This window comes from Aquila chrysaetos, chromosome 1 (assembly GCF_900496995.4).
Source record: "Aquila chrysaetos chrysaetos chromosome 1, bAquChr1.4, whole genome shotgun sequence".
Classification (NCBI taxonomy): domain Eukaryota; kingdom Metazoa; phylum Chordata; class Aves; order Accipitriformes; family Accipitridae; genus Aquila; species Aquila chrysaetos.
The window spans coordinates 84500944-84513066 of record NC_044004.1 but is presented as its reverse complement, the minus strand read 5'-3'; positions in this window follow the sequence as shown (position 1 = coordinate 84513066).

The following is a 12123-nucleotide window of genomic DNA, read 5'->3' as shown; positions in this document are numbered from 1 at the left end:
GCATTTTTTGGACAGAGAGTGTGCTTTGAGCAGTATGTTCCATGAGCCATGGTGGTGCCCAGCACAAATGCAGTCGTCTAGCCAGAGGTTTGGTCACTATCTGGTCTGTATGCTGTATCTGTTGACACTATTGTGTTAGAACTGTGCCATGATCCAGGCTGTCCTTGAGAGAACAGGGAAAACAACATTTGCTGCAGGATTTAAGACCAGGCACCCTGTCTTTTCTCAGAGATGGAGAAGAGATTTACTCGGTTCTGTGGAGGCATATTGATTCTGAATTCAGGAGTACTCAGCTAGGGCAAACTGTGCTCTAGAGCAATTGTTTCAGTCTGCAGTCTGATTAAGGGCTTTCTTAAACAAATTGGTGCGGTGTGGACCATCTTCTTAAGTAATGTTAGAGATTTTAAGGACTTAATACTAAGGGTTTTGAAACCTTCAAAAGCTGACAGTGATGACAGAACAGTGTTGCTGCCTTTATCAGCTCACCTCTAAATTCCATATGTCGCAAGATGGTCTGCACAAATAATAATCTCAATAAAAATCTCACAAACCAGTCTCAATCAAATTGCGTGCTTCATTTCAGTTGAGGTTTGCTCCTAAAGCGCAGAACTGTGGTGAGCGTACTGTCATCTGTAACACACTTCTCGTCGGCATTGTGAAGAATCTTTCAAAGGGGAAAGAAGGAACAAGGGCATTGTCCCTGCATTGTACTCTCTGTTCCCCTGCTCCAAAGTTAGATCTGGTCTACCACAAGCCAGCCTCCAAATTCTATCTCTTCTGAAGGTTAGCAGAAGAATCCCCTATATGCGGATTTCTATAGCAGTGTGTGGTTACTGCTGCTTTAGTAGTTGAATTTCAAGCTTTGCAGTTTTTTCATCCTGGTATGAGTCATTATAAAATGTAGAATTCATCTTCATTTTTTGGGTTGAGTGAGATCTAAATTATTGTGAAGAACAAGATTAACTGATCTATATTTTTTTGTATCACAAGGAGAATTTTCCCATTCCGTGACTGTGAATATAGTGTAAATATTGGTATTATAAAAGATGCAATTTTACGTGTGAGGCAAATATTTGAATTAATTCCAGCAGAGCAAGTCGAAACTGTGGGTTTAGTACTAATACATCATCACTTGTTCAGGAGGGGGAATGGCTACCAATGCCCCACCCCACTCATTTCTGTGGGAAAGCCTTCAGGGTCCCTCTTACCTCTCCAGATATGGACTTCAGAAAAGTCCTCCTGCCAACAAAGCTAAGGGAAGCTGATTGCAGCATCCTGTGGGAACCGCCAATGCTACTGAAGAAGTGGCCTCACCACTAGATGTTGAGAAGGTCCTAAGACGCATCATACTGATGATCCGTGTTAGCTCCAAGTCCCCAAATCCAAACTTGAATTTTCATTTGTGAATAGCATCACTGCATTGTTTGGCAAGGGAAGGTGCAGTGTAAAGACAGCTTTCCCCTCAGGCATTTAAAAATGGTAATTTGCGCTACTCTGCTTTTAGACTTGGAAAAGTACAGGAGTCTTAATAGGTGGTGGAGCCCATGGAGTAAAAGTATTGCCACATTTATTTTGAGAAAGCCATAATGTGACCTTATAGTTTATTTTTTTAGCATTTACTTGACTATCTGCTAGCAATAAGAAAAAAAAAAATCCTCTGGTTCTATACTTTTGCTATATTTTGAAGCTGCTCAAATGTCAAATTTTGTCACAGAAGGCCTGTTTCCAAAGATAAGTCTTTGTATCTCGTGGCAAAAGTTCTTTCTGCTCAGGCACTGTTTCGTTTAACTGTACTTGTGCATCTTTCTTTGCGAGATGTTCGTACACTTTTAGGCTTTCACCCATTCTTCCATGCAGTGTGGGTAGCAGAAGTGCTTAAAATGAGTAAAATAGCCACTAAAAAAACAGGTGGGTTTTTTACAAGTACAAGCAGTACCTTTAGCCAGCATTTCACACACACACACACGCAAACAAAAAGAAGATTAATGACCATGGAAGGCCATTATGTACAAGCATATAAGGCTGCATGGCCCCAGTTCCCCTGACTTCAAATTTCTGCCTGGCTATAGGAAAGGCTTTTTTATTTTTGTGGAAGCTGAGGCAAAAATGAATTACCAAAACAACCTCAATCAACATAGCCAAGTTAATCATTTCCCGAACCACTTTACCCACCCTTGGGCCTTTCTGATTGAAGTATGATGACATAGTGGTTCTTATAATGCACTTTTGTAAGAAAATATTTGTATTATCACCTGCATCAGGATGGGTGGTACCAAACTGCCCCCCTGGGGGCCAGGAGGTATTTGGTTTTTACAGGCTTTGGATTTTTTTAAAATCCTCATCGTGTTCCAAATACAGGAAAATGGCACTCACCTCTCTTTTTTAAGGTTTGACTCAGACTACTATTTTCTCTTTTAGACTGAAGTAAAACTATTTTGGTTTGGTCTTGACATAGAGGGAAAAGATCACTGTAGAAGGTCAGTGCTATGAAAAGTGAAATAAACCTTCTAGGGTCTTATTTAGCCTAAATGAAGACTGTGCATGTAGGTGGCATACAAAATTTCAAAGAACTAAAAGAGATCAAATGATGGTAATGGAGAATAGTTTCATCCTAGCTGATGTCCCCATAGGTCAGTGATCTGCAGGGGAGAGCGAATGGTTATCTGAAAGCAAGCACAGTTGGGTGCAGAGGGGTAAAAAGGAAAAGCAATTTGATACACAGTGAACACAGTTTGGGGCCATGTGGATCTAACGCTGAATATCCAAGTTATAAGAAAAAAGTTTCTACACCACTGAGTCAAGTTCAAACACTTCTTATATAGAGAGGGAAGTAGAGTGAGTCGCCTTGTAGACAAAAATCATACGGGTGATTATCAGTGGAAAGATTTGTGGCAAAAAGGATGTGAACCGATATTAGCTGATATGGGTAGCGCCAGGATCCACTGCGGAAACAAGTGTGGTATCTACGTTTGGCTGTATCTGAGTTCTGGGCAGCCTGCACAGGTTGTCACAGGCTGGATGTGTTAAAGAAATAGTGAGCAGCTACAGGTCCAGGCAGCCTCAGTAGGAACCGCAGCTGCTCTGTGCTCTCCGAGCACCCGATCCTGCCAGCGTCCGTTTGTGCCTGACTGGGACCCCAGGGATGAGGGCTGGCAGAGGGGTGGCGTGAGCCCACACTGCGAGTGCCCCCTGCAGCACCCTGCTCCCCGGCAGGGCCGTGGGGTTGCTGGTGCCATGGGTCTGTTGGAGTGCGGGGCACAGAGCCGTTAGCTCTTTCCAAAAGGTCTGTCCTTCTGGCTGTTTTTCTGGGTGATCCAGTGCCGCTGTTACTGCTGGCTGTAGGTACAGATTTAAAGACAAGAAAAGTCAGCATTAATTTGGGGTCAGATCTGAAGGTGCTTGAAAGCTAAAGCTGCAAGTTTCCGTGCCTGTGTTTGGCATGTCACGAGCACAGCTTGGCAGAGAGTCATGCTATAATATTACTGCTTGAGCACCACTTCCCGCCCTCCACGGCGTGTTTAACAAAAGCTAACATACTCCTTTTAGGAACATGCTGATACGTGCTCACGAGGAAGCTGATGCGTGTAAATTACTGCCTGAGGTCAAAAATACTATCCAGAGTAATTACCTCAACAAAAGGTATCAGTAAGAAATACATACTTAGAAATAATAATTGTGATGCCAAGATTTCATTGTTTTAAATATTCCCTGTCTTTCCCTCCAGAGTTCTCTTAGGTATGTAGGCCAACCAAGACACTGCAATGATTGTGTTTAACAGTAGCATAAGGATAACTGAAAGTCACTGTTCCCTCCTACGTTATTCAGTACAGCAACATACCAAAATTGAGCTTGTAACATATATATTCACAGAGTAATTTTTATATGGCATTAACAAGCTTTGACACTAATGCTAATTCTTCATTAGAAGAAACATGACAAGTAGGCTGAATTGATATGCATTTAGCACTGGAAGATTTCTAGCACATGCAGTGAGACTTTTATTACTGTTTGACAGCTCTGGGTATCTAAATCCTCTGCTTAGTCACAGAGGCAGCGCAGACAGCAGCACAGCTTTTCCCCCCTTTGTCTAAGCTGTGGTCCTGATGCAGAGAGCATTTCTTTGTGTAAAGGCACAGACGTTTAATTTTCATGCCTGTTTTATCTGAGGTCTCTCTCTGCAGACATTGCAGAGGAGTGGAGCGGACAGGAGCACAGAAATGGGAGAACGCATATTTGCTGGGTTGTAAAATTGAGCAACTAAGTCAACTTTCCTCACAGACGTTGCAAAGGTTGCGAAGAATTTGGAGAAGGGGAGGTTGTTGCTATCTAATACATGACAACCTGACCTTAATCGACAAAACTTAACATCACAGAGATGAAGTGGCAAGAAAATTTGTTTTAGTAACAGGAAAACCCAACCAAGAAAGGGTTAATTTGCACAGTATAGGGGGAAAGGAGACAAGAGCGCCCAGAAACTATTACTTGCGGCAGAAAGGGCGGGTGTTCCCGGTGTGATTTTTTCCCCCGAAGCCGACCCTTTAACAGAAGCTGGGCAGTTTTTCAGGCGCCGTGCTTGCTCGTGAGGGTGCCTCAGGATTTCGGGAAGGCGCAGTCGCCGCTGTGGTTCGGAAGTGGCAGGCAGTTTGGGCAGGTGGACGCTAGAGGGGGTACCGAGCCTGTCTGTCTGTCTGTCTGTCCGGGAGCTGCAGCCTGAGCGAACAAGCGGTCCCTCTGTCCCTCCTGCCCGCGGCCGCCCGTTTCTTCTGTTCCTGCAACACCCCTTTCCCCGCACAGCTCAGGTGTCGGCACCGCGGACCCCAGAGGTGACCCGGCGTGTGTAGGCAGAGGGAAGGGAGCAAGAAACGAGTGATGGCAAGGTGACGGACCCCCGTCCTTCAGCCGCAAAGCACGGGCTGTGGAAACGGCACCGCTCTCTTGTCCCCACGCTCACCGGTTGGGCTGGGGAGATGGGGTGCTTGGGAGAGGGCCTCCCCAGCTGTGGTGTGCGTGAGACAGCCACGCTGCCAGCCAGCAGCTGAGTCCTGCCGTGCTACACATACTAGAATAAAGACCTGGAACATGTCAGTCAAGTAGCTCTCAGTTACACGCACTGTTTTTTCAAAGCTCGGAGGAGCTGACGCAGATCTGGCTGACAAGTTACATCATGCCCTGCCAGACGACTCTTTTCAGCTCTTCAGCACGCCGGGAGGGGTGGTAAGTCACGTATAGGTATCAATGGGCTAGAATGAGGACACTGAACATAATTTTGATGCTCACAAAAGTAGCAGATATTTACCTGGCAAGTCTCTCAGATGAACCTGTGACAAGAAGTAGGAGGCAGAGTTGGTACCAGAGTTACATTTCATTCACTCACAATTAATCATTGGCCTGCAGGAGAGAAGGGGTTTCCTTCCTCCTCCTCTCACCAATCTGTCTGTCCCATACGCTGGGAAAGGACTGCAGTTCTTCTCACTGGGGCTTTGCTGTAAAGCAATGTCAGCAAACAATCAGGAGGAAAAACAGACACTTGCTGACAGACAGCTGTACTTGGGGGGAAAAAAGAGCAAGAAATCCATATGTATTATCTCATTTTCTCCTGCTAGCATTCAGACAATTGAAACAGAAAACCAGAGAGATGATGCCCAGGGGTGGGGAAGCAAATCCCAGACAGGGCATGAGCTCAGTCTGCCAGGAATGTTGACTTAGTTGCTCAATTTAACAACCCAGCAAATACGCATTCTCCCATTTCTGTGCTCGTGTTCACTCCGGTCCTCTGCGAGGGTTTGATCCGGGGGAGCTAGAAGAAGCAATGAAAGACTCTCCTGGAAAGCACACTGCCAGGAGTTTTTTCCCACTGCTGCTGCCCTGCTGGGGCACTGTACAGCCGTTGGCAGAGCACCTCCCTGTTTCTAGCTTTGGTGCGCAGCCACTACATTCAAACAGCCCTTTGCTGGTCCCACAGAAGCGCAGCGGCGGCAGGTAGAAAGCAGAGCAAACAGCAAGAACTTGAACTTGGGCTTTAGGCAAGTGTAACTTTGGCCCCAGTGAGACCTTGGTCTGCGTGGAAATGAGGACATCAGCATTGCTTGTTTTTCTTGTCCCCTCTGCTCTGCAGGGCAATGAGACGTGCGATGCAGAAGTACCTGAGGTCATTCCTGCTTTGGGTCCAAATGCTTCCCAGGGTTGTGAAGCTGAGATAGCGAGTTTTCAGAAATACTCGAATGGCAAAGAGAAGTTTCAAGGAGATCAAAGTACATCTACTACAAATGCTATTACCTGGATCCACTAGTGCTAAACGTGCCGCGTTTGAGTTCCTTGAGCCAGCCAGATATCCCTTCCCCAGCCCTCTGTTCCTCATCTTGCCCCAGCACCAGCAATAGTACAGCTGTGTGGTGACACCCTGGGGAAATAGTCTGCACAGAGCTAGGTAGGCAAAGGGGAATGAGCTGGGTCCTTTGTAAGACAAGTCAGCTCCCTGATCCAGTTCTCTGCGAGGACACACAAATGCTTTTGTTGCTCGTGGTGGGTAGGAACGAGCGAAGGAGAAGACAGAAAGAGAAGCCCCCTTGGCTGTCTCTGCGAGTGCTGGCTTACAGCCTTTGCTGCACAGCAGCTAAAGTTTCCTTGCTCACACGCCAGTACCAGCGTGTTCCCAACCTCATGGTAGAGGTCGAGACACTAAGTGAGGCTGTGGGGAAAAGGCAGCGAGAGAAAGGCAGCCCAGCTTGTAGTGCTTGACCCTCCCTATCTTCAACTGATTCCCGGCTTGAAAGCTTGGCCCTGGGTATGTCAGGGACACTCACAGCCTATCAGCTGCACCATTTACAGAAGTACTTGGCAGTGAGGGGGTGAAGGGGCAGCTCATAAAATCCAGGAGCCCAATAAGTGAGATCCCCAGGCATCCATACCAACCCCTACTGCAGGGTGTCTCTGCGCTGCTCGTGAATGACACAACAGTGAGTTTCTGCTCCTGCCAGCCAAGCTCTTGCATCCGACTGCATTTAAGGGGAAAGTGTTTTATCAGGAGGACAGTCAGCCACTGGAACGGGTTGCCCGGGGAGGCTGAGGCATCCCCATCCTTGAAGGTTTTCAGAACCCAACTGGATACATTCCTGAGCAGCCCAGTCGGATCCCATAGCTGACCCTGGCCTGAGCAGGAGGTTGGACTAAAGATCTCCCACTGTCTCTTCTGACCTGAATTATGCTATGATCTTATGGCTGTTCTGGCTTCTTACAGTACCCAAGACCTGTTTGTCAAATGGTCTGCAGATAAAGTTTCTTTGGACAGCAGGCAGTCCCTGAAAGATCACACGTCGGCATCAGAGATCCCCAAAGCTGCCATGTGCCCCAGATGTCGCTGATCCCCAGCGTTTGCCTTGGCACTGAAACTCTGCCGGGGCCAGTCCCTGCTGTGCAACTCCATGGGGCTGCGAGAGACGGGTGTCAGGCGCCGTGCACAGCCTCTGGGCCCTGTCAGCTCCCTCCCAGCCTGCGGTTTCTGGTGCTCAGGGAGCTTTCCTCAGCCTCTGAGACTGTGCTAGCTTTCTGCTAGCATTTTTTTCTTTCCCTGGTGGTTTCCTACAGGCCCTTGTTTTGTGAAATTTCCACAGTGGAAGCTCATCCACTGAGATCCACGACAGAAATGGGAAATTGAGTGAACAATTTAGAGCTGTTCCTCTGCTTTGGGCCGTCACACAACATCGCAGCTAAGTTAAATGGTGGCGCGTCATACACGGGTGTCAGGGAAAGCTTCAAGCTTGGCAGTAGCAGGGTCAGAGATTGCAGGGGCCTCCTGTCTCAGAGGATGGTCAGATAAACAGAGATTTCCTGTGACTGAGTGCAACACATCGCCTTGGCAAGACAGTAAAATCACCCTGGTTTCAGGTCACTCTGTCCAATTTAATATGCAAGTTATTTCGCATCAACAGCAGGTTCTTGTCAACAAGCTCATAATATTCCTAAGCACTACATCCATCAGCCCAAGCTTCTCCACAGCTGCAGCTGTCAGCAAAAGGGCAGGTTTCAACTTCCTATTGCCCAGTGGTGAGTAGGCTGATGTGTCAGCCAAGGCACAGCCCTCGTTACCCTAATTGGGCCCATGTCAGGGATGTGGCAGGTCCTTGCTGCTGTGGCCCTGCTTCCAGGGGCTCCTGGGGCTGAGCCGAGGAGGCACATCCAGATCTCTCAGCTACACAGAATACCAAAAGCCCTATATGCACAGCTGGACATTAAAGCAGTGGCGCCCTCCAGGACTAATTGGTTGTCCCACTAATCACCATGTCTGAGTTTCCTCTCTCTTTTGAAGAGACAGAATTGTGACGCGGTCGCTCCTGTTTCTGATTTTTCTCCAGGCTGTGGAGATGCAGATACATCCCCCCCGCACAGCCCACGCTGACTTCATTTCTGCTGCGCTGGATGGGATGCTGTCCATCAGACCCACGTGTGCTCAGGCAGCTGGTGAGTGGCTGGTGACCTTCCTGAAGAAATGCAGGGGCAACAATTATTCACAGAGGTAAAATAGACACTTTTTCCCTCTGGCTCTGAGCTTCCCATCTCAGCTGCTGCAGTGCACCGTGGGTATGGGCTAAAGAAGCACGCGTGGTGTGGACAGCCAGGGGCTTTGTCCGATCCGAGTGCAGGCAGCCACATCCTGGACTTCTTCTCAGTCTGGTGACACTGATGCTCCCAGGCCAAACCCAGCTCATTCCCATGACTGAGGCAGTTACAGCTGAGACACCCAAACTTCCCAGTTGCTCCCTGTGTCCCAGGTGGGTGCTCAGCCCTCCTTGCCCCTGGGCCCTAAGGGGAACAGCACCGTCTTCTGCAACAAGAAGGTGGGGGGGCTGCAGCAAGTTTTTGGCACACTGAGTCCTTCCCAAGGAGGAATACTATGTTGACACTGGGGGTTTCGTCCTCCTCACTCCTGGCACTGCTGAGTTTTTTTACAAATTTTCTAACAGAGTCTCCTTATTTGCTCGCTCTCTGTTGGTCCCCAGTTCCACAAACTTCCAGAGTTTTACTCTATATTTGGTGCATGTTACGACATTGTATACCTGTTCTTGGCTCTCCTTGTCTTCCGTGAGCCCGGCTGTTCCCAGTGGTCCTGTGTCCCCTCTGTGGCCATCACCCACAGTGAAGAGAGAGACCAAACGGTGCCTGTGTCACTGTCTGGGGGCCAGCCCCATCAGGAGAAGCTGAGTGCTCACACGGGACCGTGACCCCATCGTTTGGCTGTCCTGATCCCGGACACAGCTTCTAGCTTCAAAGTCTCAGGGGAAGGTCCTCTCCTGTTGGGAAGGGGGTGGGCATGGGGGAAATGAGGAGGCTGGAGGAAAGAAAAGTGTCCCCAGAGAGCTGGCTTCGTCTGGAAGGGAGGGTGAATACCTCGCACCTGGGAAAGGCGGGCATGCTCTCTGTGTGCACAAGGGGTTCACTGCAAACTGCTGGGGTAATGTTTAGGGCTGCATCTGGAGAAATTGTCAGAGGAACTGGCATTGCTCATCGTCTGCATAATTGTGTCTGGGCGGGGAAGGGATGAACAGAACAGCTCTTTTTGTCTTTTCAGTCAAGTGCCAGAAATCCTCAGCACTATTTATGTCCAGATGCTGATCACGCAGCATGACGCCCTCTGACACTTCCTGGTCATGGCGGTGTGTGTGCTCATCCTTGCTCTCCCTGTGGCCATCAGCAATAGCCTCCTGCAGACGTGGCTGCCCCTGGACAGGTACGTGTCCTGCCCCAGCCCCTGTGGGCAGGCAAGGACCTGCTCTCTGGCAGGTGAGGAGGAGTTGGCGAAGATGCTGGTCCTTCTCCTCTGGGGAGAGAAAGTCTGAGCATGGCCAGATCCAGTGTTTGTGTCCAGAGCCTGGCCCCCGACAGCCCCTTTGGGGCAGGGAGAGCGCTTGGCTGTGTCGAGAGCATCGCGGGTACAAGAGCCCACAGGCTGACGAGTGAACTTCTGCTCCCCTGCAGTGACATGACGGAGCCATCAAGAATCCTGGGGAGGAAACACTTCATCCTAAAGGTTTTAATGGAAAACTTAAAGAACTAAGGCACGGGCAGGCCTGGGACCGACTGTGCTGATCTGAGGCTACTCTGCAGCTGCTCGGTGTGTTTCTGGCATATACATTTCTGCAGCTCCTTGTGTGCCTTTCTGACTAACTCTTCATCCCGAGGGAGTCGCGGGCACATTGCGAATGCCCACGAAGCCCCCGGGGGTGCTGTGTCAGCCCTGTGCAGTGCTGGCGGCGGGGAAGCCGAGGCAGTTTGTGGCTCCCAGTCTGCAGGGCTGTTGCAGAAGGCTGAACGGCAGACAGCAAAAGCCCCACAGGCAGGCGTGGGCTGGTGGGAAAAGGCCGTGGTTTCACTGGCAGTTTTCATTGAATTTCTCTGTGGATCACCCATGCCATCTCGGAGGTGGTGTCCATGCAGCAGACCCTGGGGGCTGTCACTCTTTGAGTGGCTCCCCATGCTCCTGCAGCCCATCAGTGCCACCCTGAGAAGGGAGATGTCTTTTCCCCACTCAGCGCCACGGAAGGACACGCGAGTGACAGGCATCCCTGCAGGTGGAGCAAACGGGATGGGCACCTGGGCTGCGCGTCACTGCCCAGGACCAGGTTGTGTTTGCTCGTGGCATTGAGGCAGCACTTCAGCCTCCTCATCTCCTGGGGGAACAGATTGCTTCGGTTGGTTTTACTTCCATTTTTTTCATGGAGAAACTTCGATCCTCTGAGAGGAAGGTGGTGCCCAGTTCGCAACCGCTGCCTGCTGGGGCCTTGCCTCCCATGTTTCCTCAGTTCCAGGTGCCCTGCCTTCCCCCCCCACCCCGGTGCCCACTGCAGAATGCCCCTCGCAGGTGGCCCTGCCATGCTGCCCTCAACATGGAGGCAGCTGTGGGCTGCCTGTGCGGCTGGGGTACCTGCTGCAGCCTGTGGGGCTGGGAAGGGGGCATTTCCACAGGGTCAAAACCTGACTTGTTTGTTTGGTCTGTGCGTGCCTGGGGAGATTTGTTTTTTCCTCTAGCCTTTGTTTGTTTTGGGTGGGTTTGTCTGTTTGGTTGTATTCCTTGTTTTGTTAGTGTCAGCTTGATGATTGCTTTGGTTTCTGTTGCAGTTTCTGCAGTGCAGGTCTCTAGGGGATCCCCGTTTCAGGACTTCAGGGGCTGAGGACCATCCCTGTGTCCCCAGCTGTGCTGTGGTCAAGGTCCCTCACCCCTGGGCTGCGACAGGGAGACTTTCCCCGGGCAGTTCTTGGCCTTGCAAGGTGTGAGTGCCGGTCTTGCTCACAGGTGGGCCAGGTGCGGGACACCTGCAGCGGTGGTCTGAGCACTGTGTGGTGGCTCGGGGAGACCCCCCCTTGTGTGGTTTTCTTCAAGGCTTGTGCCCTGCTGACGCTCCTCTCCCCAGGGAGGAGCAGGACCCACGCTGCCTTGCACTGCTCGTCACAGCGCTGCTGGGGACAGCCCGTAGCTCCCCAGCCCTAGAGCTTCTGGCGCCGAGGCTGGCTTTGCTGGTGTGGCCAGTGAGTGGGGGGGCTCGAAAACGGGCGGGAAGCGCCGTTTTCTGGTGGCCCTGCGGGCGTCAGGGCTGGGGCGTGCCGTTTCAAAGGGACCCGGCTTCGTCCTGCGTGGGATTAAGCGCGGGTGCGTGAACATCCCCAGGCGGCCCGGCTTTCTCGGCTCCACCCGGCAGGCATCGTCCTCTAAACGCGTCATTAACCACTTCTTGCGCTTTGTCGTCCCCCCCCCGCCCCCGCGGGTTTCCGCCGAGACATCGGCGGCGGGGCCGCGCATAGACCTCGGCGGGCAGCGGCTGCGGGAGCCGGGGCAGCCCCGGGACCCCCCCCCCAGGCTCGCGGCAAGGCCGGGTGTCTCCCGACGTGGGAGAGAGCCCCCCGAGACCTCTCCGGGCCCGGCGGGCGGCTGCGACCCGCCAACGGCCGGCGGGACCCTTCCCTGGGAGCGGGGCTGGGAGGGGGGGGCTCCCCGGGGGCGGAGCCGGGGCGGGGGCGGTGCCGGGGCGGGGGCGGTGCCGTTACCGGGGCGGGGGCGGTGCCGTCACCGGGGCGGTGCCGGGGCGGTGGCGGTGTCGTCACCGGGGCGGTGCCGGGGCGGGGGCGCCTGCG